Source organism: Danio rerio, chromosome 21 (assembly GCF_049306965.1).
Source record: "Danio rerio strain Tuebingen ecotype United States chromosome 21, GRCz12tu, whole genome shotgun sequence".
NCBI lineage: Eukaryota > Metazoa > Chordata > Actinopteri > Cypriniformes > Danionidae > Danio > Danio rerio.
The window spans coordinates 39,773,274-39,790,423 of record NC_133196.1 but is presented as its reverse complement, the minus strand read 5'-3'; the positions used below and the strand labels follow the sequence as shown (position 1 = coordinate 39,790,423).

General features: G+C 36.0%; 1 long non-coding RNA gene across 2 annotated transcripts; it reads right to left on the bottom strand.

Moving 5' to 3' along the window:
* Positions 1 to 11,829: 11,829 nt before the first annotated feature.
* Positions 11,830 to 14,583, bottom strand: LOC137488840 (uncharacterized). 2 transcript variants are annotated; one of them, XR_012396850.1, is made up of 7 exons: positions 14,536 to 14,583; positions 13,902 to 13,974; positions 12,894 to 12,951; positions 12,711 to 12,804; positions 12,435 to 12,587; positions 12,244 to 12,339; positions 11,830 to 12,069 (listed from the first exon to the last, which is right to left on the bottom strand). It is a non-coding gene; the product is annotated as an uncharacterized lncRNA (long non-coding RNA). The 2 variants fall into 2 exon arrangements; XR_011008103.2 differs by lacking the exon at positions 13,902 to 13,974.
* Between the last annotated feature and the right edge of the window lie 2,567 nt (positions 14,584 to 17,150).

Here is a 17,150-nt window from a genome sequence, read left to right as displayed (position 1 = left end):
GCGGATTTTAGAGCCCTTCTATAGCTGGACATACTGTCTTTGTACTCTAATTTAGTTTATTTTTTTCCATTTACATTCCAGGGCAAGGGTTGCTATTTTGAGAGTGGAAGTATAACTATTATACCATGGTGTAGTTTTTATTATCTTTAGCCTGTTTTAATTTAAATGGTGCCACAGTATTTAGTGTGTTGGTAAAGATAGCATCCATATTGCTGGTTACTACATCAAGGTCATTTGCGTTTGTGGGAGCATTTTAAAATAAAGATCAGGGGCCTCATGTATCAACGCTGCGTATGCACAAAAACTTTGCGTACGCTAGGTTTCACGCTCAGAATCGCTCACGTTTGGATTTACTAACGATGAACTGAGGGAATGTGCGCAGCTCCACGCCAGCTTTATGGCTGGCGTACGCACATTTTTTGTGCGTGTCTGTTTTATTTCTATTGGCGACTCCTAGAGGCAGTTGTGTTAAATTCCTCTCTACAAAGTGTCTGAGCCTTGCAATGGCAGCTGTATGAGACGGGTTCATCTAGCAGGTATATAAGGTTTCCACACCATACAGTTGACCAGCTAAACATTAAAGCACAATTTGCAGTGGTTGCCTGTTTTCCCAATGTAATCGGAGCGATCTACTGCACACACATTGCTATAAAGACACTATCTGAAGATGAATTTGCATGCGTGAATCAAAAACATTTCCATTCAATAAATGTGCAAACAAAATATGATGCACAAACTTATTTATGATTCCTACTTGTCTTTCTCGTGATAAATAGTTGGCAAAATCTGATATGTAGCGGGGAAAAAAGAAGAAAGAGTTCATCAGATGCTGGATTCGATCCGAGTTCATGCTCAAACGTGTCAAAACATGTTGACATGCGTTTTACAAGCTGCGCCACTGAGACTGGTAAGTGTGCTGCAACATTTTACACCTATAAATTACACTATTTCTTTTTTAATTCACTGTGATGTTCAGACCCAACTGTGTTAACCACATCAGCTAAACTCTCCCACTCTATTTTTTTCTTTTGTTGTTAATTCCGGAGAACAAACTTGAAAATAACACTGCTTTTCTCCGGTCTACCTCCGAAAGCATCACCTCCAATTCACATTCTGTTCAAAGTTTCTCTTTTTGCTTGCTTTTGCCATTGCTTTTTCGTTGGGTTTTGCCAAAGTAGAGTCATTAGTATATTCATACGGGGGAGGAGGCAGGGAGGGGTTTTGTGCTCGTCCATGTTGCGCTCAGTTTCACGTTCATTCGGATGTACAAAAAAATTTGCGTGAGATTCGGCGTACGCAGTGTTTCATACATCTGAATTTTTTTCTGCGTACGCACATTTACAGCTTTGTGCGTACGCAATGTTTTAGTATGATTTCCACGCAAGTCTTCGTACATGAGGCCCCAGGTTATTTGTGAATTCATCTTTAGTGGACAGGACGATAGTTCTACTAGGGTGATATATCTGTGTGGATCTGCTAATTTTTAGGTAAACACAGCTTATATAGTAAGAAGTACTGACCTATTATATCATCACTTTGTTGTATAATGTCTACATCAGTGACCTCAATTCCATAAGACAAAATTAGATTTAATGTATGCTTTAAGTAATGGGTTGGGCCAACAACATTTTGCTGTATCCCAAGTGAATGCAGAAATTTTTAACTACAATTTATAAACTAGAGCCCTAATGTATCGTTAGCGTTAGATTCAGGGTGTTTTCTCAAAATCTATATGTGTGGAAAATCACAGAAAAGTTTTCCCTTTGCATTTTTTTAGAGTTTAAAAGTTTATGTTATTAGCTTAGCTAGCGATTAAGACTTGTTACAACCTTACAGTAAGCACAGAAACTGCAATAATGAGCAATGTAAAATCTAAAATGAGCAGAAGACAAAAGTTTGGGAAATAATGCAAGGTATATTCAAAGTAAACCCAGTATACCATAACCCAAAGTTACAAATCAATGTCCAATCCCACTTCAATTTTTTTAACCCTAGCCCTTCCCCTTAACCCTTGAAACAGAGTGTAAACGCGAAGGACTGAGACACCACTACAACACACACTCGCATCATCATATGTCAATGCAAGCTTTTACTTATGTGAAATTGATGATGGCGACTGCTGTAGTTATTCCAGTTGCATTATTTGTGGGTATTTATCTTCAGGCAATCACTAAAGGCAATGATATCATGTTATCATAACAATATAATGGTTGCTATAAGCTTGTAAATATACTGTGCATTTACACTGCGGCCATATTCATCTATGTACTGTTAACAAAAGAAGAAGAAGAAAAAAAAAAAAACTTTATCGCCTACCAGATACTGTTAAAAAGATAATTTCCAGGCACTAGACTTTTCTGACAAGTTATTTGAGTGCAATCATGTGACAGATGTGAAAGCATGTTGTGGGACTAAAATACAGAAGTTATTATAATGGTTTATAGATAGATAGCAAAATTAACGTTTTGTTTGTTTGTTTGTTTTTTAAAGCACAAACACCATGATAAATGTATTAAAACATGTGAATTTTATTCATGAATTAATTTCGAGAGGATTCTGTGCTTATGATTGTCCACAGCTGGTCCTACATTAGCCAATACATGATTCAGCAATGAGACTGTAGAGCCACCCCAGCAGAGGGAGCTCTCGCCTAAGTACTGACTCGGCTCCGATTCCCCTACACTCACTTGCTGTTTGGTGAGCATATCAGCAAGAACTCAGACACAGTTAATTTGATAAGTATTGCCAGTTTACCTGCCTTAGGGGCGGATCACATTGAACACACTTTTGTTTCGAAAACGCAAGGCGCATGACCTTTTTTATTGACAAGAGGAAAAGGTGCGCTTTTTATGTCACTAGGCAACGACTGAATCAGCTGTTTATTGTGCATTAGTATTGCTGTTGATACTATTGATTATTAATATAATTTAAAAAATTATTATATTTATAATATTTTAATATTCAACATTTGTGAAATCATACAGCTCCGGATAACCCAAAACCACAACTACAGGTCTCTCCTCCATCTTCAAGTCTTGGTTGTTGTCTTGAACACCAACACTGCAGGCACCTTAATGAAAACCCCGCCACTGCTTTCATTTGATAGGAGAATGAAAAAGACGAGACTGGCGTAAAATTTATCCACTTAGAGTTGACTTTTTACAACTGTGAGTTGGGGCTGGGTGATATGGGCAAAATTTATCTCTGTATTTTTAGGAGGAATGACAGTATACGATATATATCTGGTATTTTGCCATAAATGGTTACTTGAGAGTTAAAGCCTTTATTAAAACATTATTAAACATTTTTAAGCAAAATATAATTTAAACCCCAGGGTTTCCCTATCTTGTTTAAAAATAAACAGCTGCACAAAAAATAACAGCTTCACAAAATCTTTGGTAAATAAAACACAGAACAGGTTTTCCTCCACCTTAAAAATGTTGCACAACATTTTTTTTAATGATGAATAAATACAGTACAGAGTTTTTCCTGCTTAACAGTAAACACAGCACTACTGTGCTGTTGTGCGAATATTAACAAAGTAAACAGAACAACAGAAAACACAGCTACATTGTCAGAGCAAAAACGGAACACACTTAAATAGTAACACAACAAAAAGTGTTGTAATACAGAAAAGAACCACATTAAATGTAAGTATGAAACAGTATTTTATGTCACAATTACAGTGTGGTTATACATGTGATTCATAAACAACAATTAAATCAGCTGTATGTTTTTTTTAGTTACACATTTACATGTATGTATTGTGCACAATTATTAAACAGAGCACATTTCAAAGATATCTAAAGATAAGTCTTTCACTCCATATAAAAAATCCTACACTTTTTTTTTTCTTTTGTTTTGACTAAACTTGTTTCACTAAATATGAAATAAGGAGATGAAAATGAATGTTTCCGAGTACTGTGATGATGAAAAGCTAGTTAAGCATATAAATGTAAACAGTTATTACAACAGACCAGAATGCAGAGCTAAATGTGTTAGAACGTAAATGTAAAGAAGAGACCATCGTGTAACAAATACTGAACTTATAATCAGTGAATATGAGGTGGTTTCACTTTCAAATTGCGTTATACATTTTTACCATTTTGGCGTTTTTAATTCTTTTGAACACATTCATGTGCTGCTTGTCAATTTGACAAGGCTTCTATGTTATTTTTTGCTGTCAATCACGAGAGAAATGATCGATAAAAGGTTTCTGATGAAGCTCTGTAACAGCCCGAGGCACTGTGTGACATGCGTGCACGCGAAGGGGGAGTCAGATAGATTTCTCACCACACCAGCACTGCATGTTCCTTCTTCTATGTCGCGTCAGCGATAGTTCTTAAATGATTCGTTCATTTTGAAATTTTTTTTTGCATGACTCATGGAGTGAATCATACCGCATTCACATACCGCATCGCATTGGGGATATACCGGCCAGCGCTACTGTGAGTGCACAATGCGCAACGGCAAAAAGGTGAGGCGTAGCAGGTGGTTATAACTTAAGGCCTGCAAAAGCAGCATACACAACACTCACAGCCATCAGTAAATCATTCACAAAAGGTGCAAAAGCACGTTCGGTGTGATCGGTCCCTTGCCGAGCGTTGTTTTATGTGACTTTCCTGACTGCTTTCCTGTATGACCTGGCCTACATTCCACAGTACAATTGATTTTGCTCTATTGCTCTGTTTTGAACTGTTTGTTTTTGCCTTGACCCATTACCTGCCCTATTACTAATACCTTATGGATTTCCCCTGTGTATGTCAAGATTTTGACACTGATTTTGATATTTGAGATGTTCAAGTTTTGACACTCTCTGTCCAAGGCTTTCATTAAACTTCCGCAAATGGATTCTAACACTGCCTCGGTGTCCTCCTTACACAGACGATTCACTTTAAATGACCAGAGTTTCTTACCTCAGCGGCCCAGTGATCAGCACTATTGTCTCACAGCACTGAATGCCACTGGTTAAAGTCCCAACTGAACTAGTCGACATTTCTGTGTTTGCTTGTCCCCATGCTCACGTGGGTTTCCCCCCCCGGGTTCCCCAGTTTTCTCCCACATTCCAAAAACATCCGACTTAAGTGAATTGTACTTTCTAAATTGTTATAATAGTCGAACTCTTAGTAAACTGTATGTTGCACTTTAACCATGCCTTCATCTGTCATTAGCCAGAAATGAGTTCGGGGAAGTTCATCAAGATCTAAATGGTTTCTGCAGGTTTCACAAAGTCAAATTTAAGACTTTTTAAAAACTTTTTAAATTAAATTTTAGACTTATACACAACTTTTAAAATTATATATCATATTATAATAAGTTCTTTTTTTAGCCAAAAATTTTAAATAAATTGGCAAAATCAGCAAACCCTAGTTGTGCACCTATACATTTCCCATACACATCTCTAAAAACTATAATAAACTAAATGTACACACAACCATTTTTCCAGCTCAGTGTCTTCAACATATGGACTTTGAATACACAGAAAACATTTAAACAAACATTATTGTAAGTACTGTAATTAAACCATACTGGTAAATAGAGTTACAAATACAGTTTAGTTAAAAAGTTCTGTTGAGATGGATTGTTAGACTGGATGCATGTTGGCCCGATAGGGTGTATGTGGAGTTAGTGTTTCTTCCTATACAAATAAGCTTCCGGTGTACAGTTAATGTGACTTTTTCCCATTGTATACGATTCTTTTTACAGCTTTGATGTTGTAATGTAATTAAAATCCAATCAGTTAAATAGACTTTGGCATTCATTTAGTTGCTCAAGCTTAAAACAAGACAAAACGCTGTTTACTCACACGTTTCCATTAGAATCGGCAGGCTAGCGCAGAAGCTCCATTAAATGCTTGGGTAAAATAAATGTTCATATTTATAGACATGGCGGGGGAAAAAGTACTTTAATGCAGTGCTTCTTGTACAATTTGAGACCTACTTTATATCAGATATCTCTGAACCAGTGGAGATTTTTAAAGAAAACTGACCTTAAATGCGTCAAATCCTCTCGCCCCTACTCCTCCTCCTTTCTAGATTGGGCGACACGGCGGCCCAGTGATCAGCACTGTTGTCTTACAGCACTGAATGCCTCTGGTTAAAATCCTTACTAAACCAGTCGACATTTATATGCGGAGTTTGATAAGCTTCCGGTGAACAGTTAATGTGACTTTTTCTCCATTGTAAACGGTTCTTTTTACAGCATCGATGTTGTCCTTGTCCTTGTCACATTGCATAAAATATTGCCTATGAACCTATGATCTTTTTGAAGCGTTTTATATAAAGTTCTCAAATGCTTTGGACAACTTTGGTTGTAGCTTTTTTACTGAAACTCAACCTTAGACTTTTGTTCTTCCATTAAAATGCAGTTTCTTTCATTCTAAAATGTTACTTTTGAGCCCCATATGGTGCGTCCTTCCCCAGAGGGCACATATCCAAGTCACTGATAATGAAATTTGTTTTCAGTAATCAGTTTTAAGTCGTTTAAGGCTTCTGAAAGCTCAGATGTACCTCATCAATTTTTTCAAAAACCTAATAGCTGCTGTTAACCCACATAAATGAGCTGTAATGTATTCATCAGATGAAAAGTGGTGCAACTAAAAGAATTAGGCTGATGGTTTTCACTTGTTCACTCAACTGCGAATTACATTGACCTAATTTCCCGCCATTATATCATTCCAACACATTCATTCTGTTTTGGAAAGCATGTGGATTCTGCCTCTATGTGCATACCAGAGCCATACTGCATCTCCTAAATAGGTTAAGATACCTCTCTAGTTGTCCTAAATCATTTAGGCTGAGACCAAGTTTTGGTCACACTTTATTTTGATGGTCCCTTTGTTGAATTTAGGTTACATTGCATCTACATGTCAACTAATTCTCATTATTAAAAGTAGATAAAAGTATTATAAGTAGGGTTAGGGTATGGGCCGTTATCAGTGGATATCAGCTGAGATCAGTGGATATCTGTGCCTACAGGTAGGCTCAAAAGGCTGTAATCATCCATTTACATGGTTAATCAGCTATACTGTATAAAATACAATACTTACTTAACTATACTTAATAAATAATATAAATAAATATTTATCATGGTTACTCGGCTATATTAATAGAGAAGACTCCAGATCTAGATCTGTTTTTACACTTCTGTGATGTTTGGGTTTAGGGTTGGCGTAGGGGTAGATGTTAATAAAATACAATTATGGAAAATTTAAAAAATGCACTGCCAGTGGGGTGAGCAAAATAATCTTATGTCAAAAGGAAAAACAAGATTATTTTGCTTACCCCATTGGCAAATTATTTTGCTTGTTTTAAGGAAAAACTCACTGAATATTGGCATATTATTTCTGAAAACAAGACAATATATTTTACTTGTCTAGACAATTCTTCTTGATTTAAAGGTGCAGTTGGTGATCTTCCACAATGCTAACAGCTTAGCATAAATCTCTGAATCACAGTCCATCCCCTGCCGTCCAGAGCCACGCCTTCTGAAACACGAGCATGCGCACCTTAAAGATCCCAGAACCCTCTCTCATGTGTTAAAAGCAACTAGTGCTTGTCTGGCGGCGTGCGGATATTACACTTATTACTACTAAGCTAATTTGACATGCTATTTCAGAGCGAATATTCAGAGTAGCATGGTAAACTCAACCCAAGCTCATTCTGGAAATGTAGCCCCGCGGACGTTTCTGGAGACCGCGATTTACGTGGCCGGAGGTACGTAAAGGCCACGTTTGTTTTTTTTCGAGCGAACGCCGCGGGGCGGTGTGGCACCGCTCCGCCCCTCCTCTTCGCGCTCGCCGGCCGACGGCTCGCCTCCGAGTGGAGGGCTTTCCCGACGCAATCAGTTTGTCCGGCTAGCTCACAGTGTTGCGTCGGCGGAGCAGAGGCCCCGGACGAGGAGGAGGAGGAGCCGGCCGCGGTGGACGACAACCGGGATCGAGTCCGGGGAACAGCAGGTTCCGGAAATCAGGTGAGACGAAAAACGGAACTTGAAAAATGAGGGCGAGAACGCGGCGGGATCCGAAAAGGCGGTCGAAGACGAGGGCTTTTGCTTTTTTTTTTTTTTTTTCCCCCGATCCGGCGGCTCTTCGCGCGAGAACGGCGCGGGCGCGAACGCCGTGCGCTCCCGAGAGGCGCCCGCCCGAGACGCGAAAAAGCACGCACAGCGGCCTCTCACGGATCCGCGAAAACACAAAAAAACGCTCGAATACGTACCTCCCAGGATGTAAATCGCGGTCCGCAGAAACGTCCACAGGGCTACGTTTCCACAATGAGCCCGGGTTGGGTAAACTATATAAGGACAGCGTCACAGGTTGTCATTGTTCAAAAATGAACCAATGTAATGTCAATATAAAACCATCTTCACCTCAGTAAAGCGGGCTAGGAAGAAAAGCGCTATTTACTTGTGTTTTGTTGTTAAACTAAATAAAATCTACATTATCGATGTTGTAAAAGGACCATCTGAAACTGAAAATAGTCACATCAATCTTTTATCTGAAGATTTTAGTGGCTGAACAAAACTTCTCTTGAGATATAACCCATTTGTAACAACATCTAATGTTAACGTACATCAGCTTTGCGTGAAGGTAAAACAGTTTTAAAACAGAACACTACCTGCCTGAAATAAATCCTTCAGCCATTGTGTCATCCTTTCTCCAGCATTCAAAGGTAACTCCAATTTTGATTCAGCATGTTTTTACAGATCGCTCTCTCTCTCCCTCTGTCTATCTTACTCACGAATACACAATGCACAAACGCCATAGCAGCATACATTGGCTGCGCAGTTGTTCAAATCTGCATTTGCTGACAGACAGTTTGGGCTTCTTATCAGAATTATGAGAGATATCGGCCCGACTCTATTTAATTGGATGAACATTTTTTAGTTTTATGCCAAACCCAAAATATAAAAATACATATAAATACATTTATATCACTTACTTTAATTAATACTATTGGAATGTGAAGATACTTTCAACCATCACAACTAAAAATGTTTCTGAAGACAATCACCTACTGCACCTTTAAGAATTTTTTTGAAAATTGAATAGAAACAAGACAAAAAAAAAATGTATAGCTGATTAACCATGTGGATGGATGATTACAACCTTCCGGGCCTACTAGTAGATGCAGAAGGCCCCTGCTGGCCCATATCTATCAGCTGATATCCACTGATAACAGTTTGACTAGAGGACAAATGGTCGTGTCCAACTGAGCCTGGTTTCTCTTAAAGTTTTTTTCGTCAATTGTTAAAATTTTGTTTCTTGCAACTGTCGCCACTGACTTGTTTGGTTTGAGACTTGTGGAGCTGCCTATCAATGGATCTGCTTTTCTGTGTTTAGACTTACAGCAGTGAAATTTAAACTAAATTGAACTCAACTAAACTGAAATTCAACTCTGAAAACTGGACTGAAACGGTTTCAATTTACTAGAACTTCTATGTTAAGCTGCTTTGGCACAATCTATACTGTAAAAGCGCTATAGAAATTAAGATGAATGTTGGTCAATTGTTAAAGGTTTTCAAAAATTTTCAAAATATCAAACTTCTTTGAAATAATGACGAGAAAATGAAGGAAGGATTTTAATTTTTAGTGAACTATCTTTTTAAGCACTTTAATTTAAATCTTTAGAAGAATGTATAACTCTATTGCTGCATCCAGAATCTAACACTTCCTTACTATATAATATGTATAGTATAATCAGGGGCAAATTTAACCAATAAGTGGTGTAAGTAGCCGCTTAAGGCACCTTGGAAATCTGAGTGGTATGTGTGGAGAAAACCAGGCACTGCTCAGCACCTGTCCAATACAGTACCAACAGTGAAGCATGGAGGTCATACTATGGGGGGGGGGGGTTTCAGCTACAGGGATAGGATGACTGGTTGCAGTCAAAAAAAAGATGGATAGTACAGGGATAACATGAAGAAAAACTATCTAGTGAAAAACTATCCTCTCATTAACAAAAATTGTTATTTTTTCTTATTTAATTTCTATATTATAAAATATATAGTATTATATTCAAGACCTCAGACTGGGCCAAAGGTTTACCTGCAACAAGACAATGACCCTTAAGCTCACAGCTAAAATAATGGAAAGGCCTCACAAAAACTCAATGAATGTTCCTTGAATGGCCCAGCCAGAGCCCTGACCTAAACTCAATTGAGCATCTCTGCACTGTAATCCCGAATAAGTTGACAAAACTCAAAAAATTTGAGGTAATCAGTTACGTCAAATTTTTTAAGTTATGAAATGATCTATTTTAAGTAAACAGAAACATTAAGTTTTGAGTTTGTTGTACTCATGCAAGACACTTCACCTAACTTAAAATACCCAAGTTACTCAGCTTATACGTTTTAATTGCAATTAACTTAATTGTTTTAATTTTTCCAATCTTTAAATACTTAGTCACCCAGCTCATACATTTTAATACCAATTAACTTAATTGCTTTAATTTCTTTCAACTTTAAATACTTAAATCACCCAGCTCATACATTTTAATAGCAATTAACTTATTTTTAATTATTTATCTCACCTTTACATACTTAGTCACCCAGCTCATACATTTTGATAGCATTTTTTAAAATTAACTTCTCCATCGTCAGTTTCACAAATAAAATTAGCCATTATTTTAATCTTTAAACCCCATAAATCTGTCAAAATAAATCTGTAATTTAAAACACACAGACAATACCATTTTAGACATTTATTGTTAAAGAAAAAATGTCCAACAGTACTTTCAAATTTGTCTCCTATGCAATTACAAATTTCTTAAAACGATAAAAACTATTAGACATAAAGAGATTGAAAATGAACACTATTCTGAAATTAATAAAAATTACCCACAATGTAAATATGATATCAGACATAAGAGCCTCAAGAAAAAACAACTATAAGTTTGATAAAATTTAATAATACATTAATAAGTGTAAAACTTACTCTTAAGGCATTCGTTAAAAAAAAATAAGTGCACATTCTGTGAAGTGACTCGTTTAGTGTAAACTACACAGAAACTGTGTGTATATATATATATAGTTGAAGTCAGAATTATTCGCCCCCATTTATTTTTCCCCCCAATTTCTGTTTAACGGAGAGCAGATTATATATATATATATATATATGGGGTGCTTTATTTACAACGTGAATGGGGTGTAAACGGTGCTCTTCTTCAAGGTGAGGTGCTCCGGGAAGTAAGTGAAGGACAGTGAGTAGTCGGATGTGGGATCGTCACGAGCTGGAGTCAGCTGTGGAGAGACAGAGAGACAAGCGTTAGCGCATGGAGTCATTGGGTGAATGAAGCTCATCTTCTCCTTGCGTGGGCTTGGTTTATATGCCTCTCCACTTGATGACGTCCAGCTGTGAACGATCCTGTGTTGATGATGGTCCAGCTGGGTTGAATTAGCGACCAGGGCAACGTGGCATGTGTGCGCTCGTTACAATATATATATATATATATATTCAGTCTTGGTTGAACTATGATTCTGTCATTTACTTATTCCAAACCTGTTTGAGTTTCTTTCTTCTGTTGAAAAAAAAAAAAAAAGCTGAGACCTGTAACCACCGATTTCCACAGTATTTGTTTTCCTATTAGAAAGTCAGTGGTTACAGGTTGTCAGCTTTACTTAACTTTTGTGTTCAACAGAAGCAAGAAATTCAAGCAGGTTTGGGACAAGTGAAGAGTTAGTAAATGACAGAATTTTACATTTGGACAAACTATCCCTATATATAATAAAATGCATACTTACCAATTAAAGGTAAATAAATGTTTTGAAGTTACTACCCCAGAGACAGTCTTTATTAAGTTAAAAAAAAAAAAAAAGCTCTACATCAACTCATTCTTTAAGGTTTCCATGCTACGAGACTTTTTATTTTCCATCATCCATGCCAAGCAAAACTTTTTGCACAAGTTCAAAGTCCTTTACTATATATTATGTGAAGAGCATACATTAATCCATACAAGACAAGAAAGGTCTGGAAGTGTGCTGTGGGTGGTGTCCAATTCATTCTTCAGGACAACAGAGACCCTCAGTGAATGCAGGGCCAATAAAGCATCTTCAGTCAGCAGGATTATCAATCTAAAAACATAATTCAAGGATATTAATGTAAGGACAGTATCAAAATGACTGAGCCAATATTATATGATTCATCAACTATTCGTGATTACAAACATGTTATTAAGTAAAAGTTTTCAAAACTTTCATCTTTTCATTAAACATGCCTAATTGTGAAAAGAATGAATGAAGTCTTACCAGGGTGTTCCTAAAGAATCTTAAGTCACGCTCACGCAGCAAGACCAAAAGACCTCTGATAACAGTAGTCCGTCATGAACTGACATCATTCAGTTCCTGGAAATCAAGAATCAATTTTTTAAAAATTAAAAAAATAATAATAATTCAAATTATATTTTAATGTATACTTTAACACGTGACCCCAAACATACCTGCTCATCATAAACCTTTAAAAGCCAGGGTATCTGCTGTCTTGCCAGTTTTGGATGCTGTTTGCCTTAAAATTGTCATCAAATGAAATAGGTGGTGGTCCAGTTTTGCAAAGAATTTGTGGGGAAAATTCTCATTTGTAACATGTTGGTACTCTGCAAACAGCAAAAAGAAACAAGAGAGAATTTCATAAAACAAACCCACACCACAAAATATACAATTCTGGAAAAAATGTATTAATATTATTATTATGTTTCATTTACTTATCTATTTTTTACCTCAGATGAAAATCAGGTGTTGATCAGATGTTGAAAGCAGGATCTTCATGTTGTAAACTGAACTCAAGGTCTAGCTGAAGTTTCACTTTCCTTGCTGCAAAAGCATCATTGATAAATACACTGTAATATTTATTTTATCTGGATATGCCAGGCATAGTAGTTCAAAATAAATATTTTACCCACCTTTCACATGCCTCCATTTAAGAACCTATCTGTAGTCAGCAACACCCGACCTTCAATTCTGTATGTACACAAAGTCACAGTGTCATTTAGCTGAGAGTAGTACAATTGCCTGATGTCTAACGTTCACCTCCAAAACGGTTAGCAATAGAGCTGATTATCATGTTAGTTGCTTTAATTCGATGAACACAGATTTAATTTAAACAGTATTGAAATTTCTAAAACTGAATAGGACGACAAAGAAATTTAAGGCCTGATTTTAAAAGCTAGAAATAACAAAACTTACCTTATTGTCTAATGATGTAAAAATATATAGACTAAAATATTTATATTTTTAAGATATAAATATATTTTAAGCTACAAAATTTGCACATCAGAAAACTGTCTTCTTTACCACGTCTTGAATATTTTGTTTTGTTATTATTTTATTTAATAACATAATTTTGTATTAATGTGTTATAGATATGCATACTTTGTTTTTTAGGTTGTTTATATTCTCTCCAGAGTAGACATTTTAAAAAATAGATTGAAAAAAAAAAAAACTTTTATCATACCTTTAAAATACATTTGACCTAAATGACATTTAAACTCACTTAACTGATCGCATTAATCAGGTAATCATTGATATGCAGAGATGTCGTCTTAAGCGCGAGGAAATATTAAGTGTTGATCAGTGCTGGTGATTGAGGTAAAGTTAGTTTTATATTTACACATTCAGACTTTCTCCTTAATAATATAATTTCAGAAAGGTAATTTTTGCATATTCTTAATGGTGAAATCATATTAGCAGCCAATGACTTTCAAAGTACAACATTGTTCAGTCAAAAAAAATAGTGCATTTAGTGTAATGTTGTTTTCATGTCATACTTGCATGTGATTTCAGAACGAATAGACAAAGAACCATGGTAAACAATTTATGGAGCGAGTCACAAGCTGTTACTAAATGAATGTATGAATATAAAACCAACTTTACCTCAATGTGGTAGTGTGAAATGAAGCTCTGCTCTGTACCTGCTCAGGTGAGGAGCGCAGCTTAAATGTTCTCCGTCAGGCTATCCTCATACATGGATCAGCAAGCAACAAGCTGCGTGTGACAGAGTTAAGTTTTGAGACTACGTTTTTTCGCGTCATCAGAAAATACCGTTTAGTGTTTAGGCGGAGATCATTTGAGTTATGATTAACGTTACGTTTCTTGCGCCTTTCGTTTCCGAAGTGCCTACAGATCGCGAAGATAATACCACATTCACATACTGGATGGAGTTCAGCGCAGCGCCATGACATGCGGTTGTGAGAGCGCACGTCTCCATGACAACTTCAGCACAGGCTGAGAAAAGGCATACTCGCGCCAAGATTTAAATTTTTTTGAAAAATGTAATCTGCCGATTTTAAATATTTTTGTCTTTATCACACTCTGTTAAAATTCAGAGTTAACACATTACAACTAACGCTAACATTGCACTGATTCTAACTTTTTAAACAGTAATGTTAACGTTAGTTAGCAACAAGTGAGGCTAAACATGATTTCTGTAATGTACGACATGTAAACGCACCCTGATTAACTCTACATTACGTTGAACTGTTACTGTGATTATATTAATTAAAACATACATTTAATATTTCTTGGATTTGTAAATATTTTACTTACTGTAGTGTGAAGCGAGGCCGATCCGCCATCTTGAAAAAAACGAATGAAGGGTGAGCACGTACGTGAACCTGGATGACGTCAGACGCAAAATCACTAGGCTGACAGAATTTGAGTTAATGAAACTTTAAAGAGACATTTTGTATAGATTAAACCCAGCAGAATTGTTCACCTTACTTGAAAGATTAAATTTTTACAAACTCAAAAATAAGAAAAAGTTCTAAATACTCATCAAGGTTAATTAAGATAAACGAATTTTAATGATTTAAGTTAATAGAACTCAACTCAATTAATTAGTTACAGCATTAGGGTTTACAGTGTGGGGAAAATGCACAGGATCTGCAAGCAGGAATGGCAGAGGATTCCCAATTCCATGATGTACCCTATAGGAAATTTCTACAATTACATTACATCCAACAGCAGCACTATCTATATCTGATATATCTATATATCCAGCAGATCACTGCTATTTACAAACACTGAAAAAAATTATTCAGAGTTGATTCCTTGGATTTACTCATTTTTTTATGTTAAGTGGTTGTAAACGATTTATTTGTGTTGAATTTAAACAAACAAATTAAGTTGAACATTATTAAACTTAATTTGTTTGTTTAAATTCAACACAAATAAATAGTTTGCAACAGTTCTGCATGCAACACTTTTTTCAGTGCAGATTGCTAATGGACTACAGATCCACCATTTTATGGACTACAAAACCCAGTCATGCACCACACACACACAGCGATGTAGCAGATGTGTACTAATTGCAGATGCGATTATGAGGCTGTTTTTATGCCTAGTTTGAAGTAACCAATCACAGAACATTACTTTGATAATTTTATTATAGCATATTAATAACAAAATCCAAAAAATATAGTATAATATTTAGTAGGGGTGTGACGAAACGCCAACTCCATGAGACGAGATTAGACATGAGATTCAGTTCATGAGAACAAGACAAGACGAGATTTTTACACCATTTGAAAATAATTCCTTAATGATGAAACATATGAATGGAGTAGTCTTCAATTATTTTGCGAATATATGAATGGAAAATAGAATTTAATAAAAAATAAATAAATAAATAAATCACAAATCATTCATTTCTCCATTCCTGTGTTCTGTTCGCATGGTTTCATTTCCTTTTTTTTCTTTTTGACAAGATGTTTTGCTATAGTTATGAAAGAAACTCTCTTTTGGCCATATTCTTTTTATCTAGGCTTTTTTAAACCAGTAGGCATCTTAATGTAATGTCCATGGCGTGATTTGTGCACGTGATGTATGTATTAATAGAGAGTCCTTTTCCTAATCCGCCCCGGTAAATCACACTGATCATCTTTCTCAGGGGATGTTTAATTACTTTGTAGTAAACAAATTATGACACGCCACAGGGCACAGAGGAGTCATGATGGGGCAACCCTAGAAACAGGGCACTGTAGATGTCGTCCTTCGTCAGCAGGCATCTCTAAAGGACATTATTAGATTTGGTGCATGGCACTATCCTAACAAAGTTCAACACAATTCATGTAAAACATGAATCACTAATACTTATAACGAGAGTGTTTGAAGCTGATGGTACTGAATGAACATGGTTTGAAGTGTTATGAAAACTGCAAGCGTTTTATATTGCATGCCATGTTGTTAGCAAGCTGATAAAATATTCACATACTGCGTTTTGTTAGATGGAGCTTTGATGATCTCTTTTGAGGTGTCTATTAGAAACCATTTGCACTCCCATTAACGTTTGATGAGGAGATGCTAAACGGCGAGAAAGCAATTATGGGTGTACATGCCCAAGCTATACTGCTCTATGTGAGTTACATGTGTGATAAGTCACCAGCCTAATAACTTAGGGTCACTGTAGTAAAACCTTTTAACGTGAATATTTACATTTAAAAAATGCAGGAGTGCATTACATTTAAAAGGCAGTGATTTTTTTAGTACTGTTAGTAACAGTTTAGAAAATATTAAATAATGTGATTTATGTTTTTCTGTCTTTTGGTGTGAAGCTTATCAGCACAAAGCTTAAAATTTAATATAAAACAACTTATTCAGAGTTCTGAAAAATGATGTTACTTCTAGTTTGCAATAGAATGGAGGAACTATGATGTCACCTTGTAGGCCAATCGCCTGCTAGCATAAAACTGCTTCCCTCACTAAATTCCCAATAGTATTTTCCCGTAGGCTTTTCGAAGATTGCAAATTATAAGCTCTGTGTTCAAACACTGTTCATTACACTTACACATTTTGTCCAATTTGGTATTCCTCACATGAAAATTTAACTTTTATCTTTTTTTGTTTTAACTTTTTTTATTTGAAATTTTATCTTTTATCACTTTTAGGTTGTAAATGCAAAAGCAAGAAAAGCTAACATTAGGCTATAAACGGACTACAGTGGCTGTGACGTCAGCACCACCCTGTTACAGACATATTTTCAAGCTAATTTTTAGAAATATGGTCCATGACAATATTAATCTCTCGGTTTTGTAATATTATAATCCACGCTATATATTATAAACAAATAAATATGCAAATACACAAATGTATAGACTTATGTGTCTTTTGGATACTTTTTGTGTGGGAAATACATTTGTTAATATATTTATATAATTTGAATA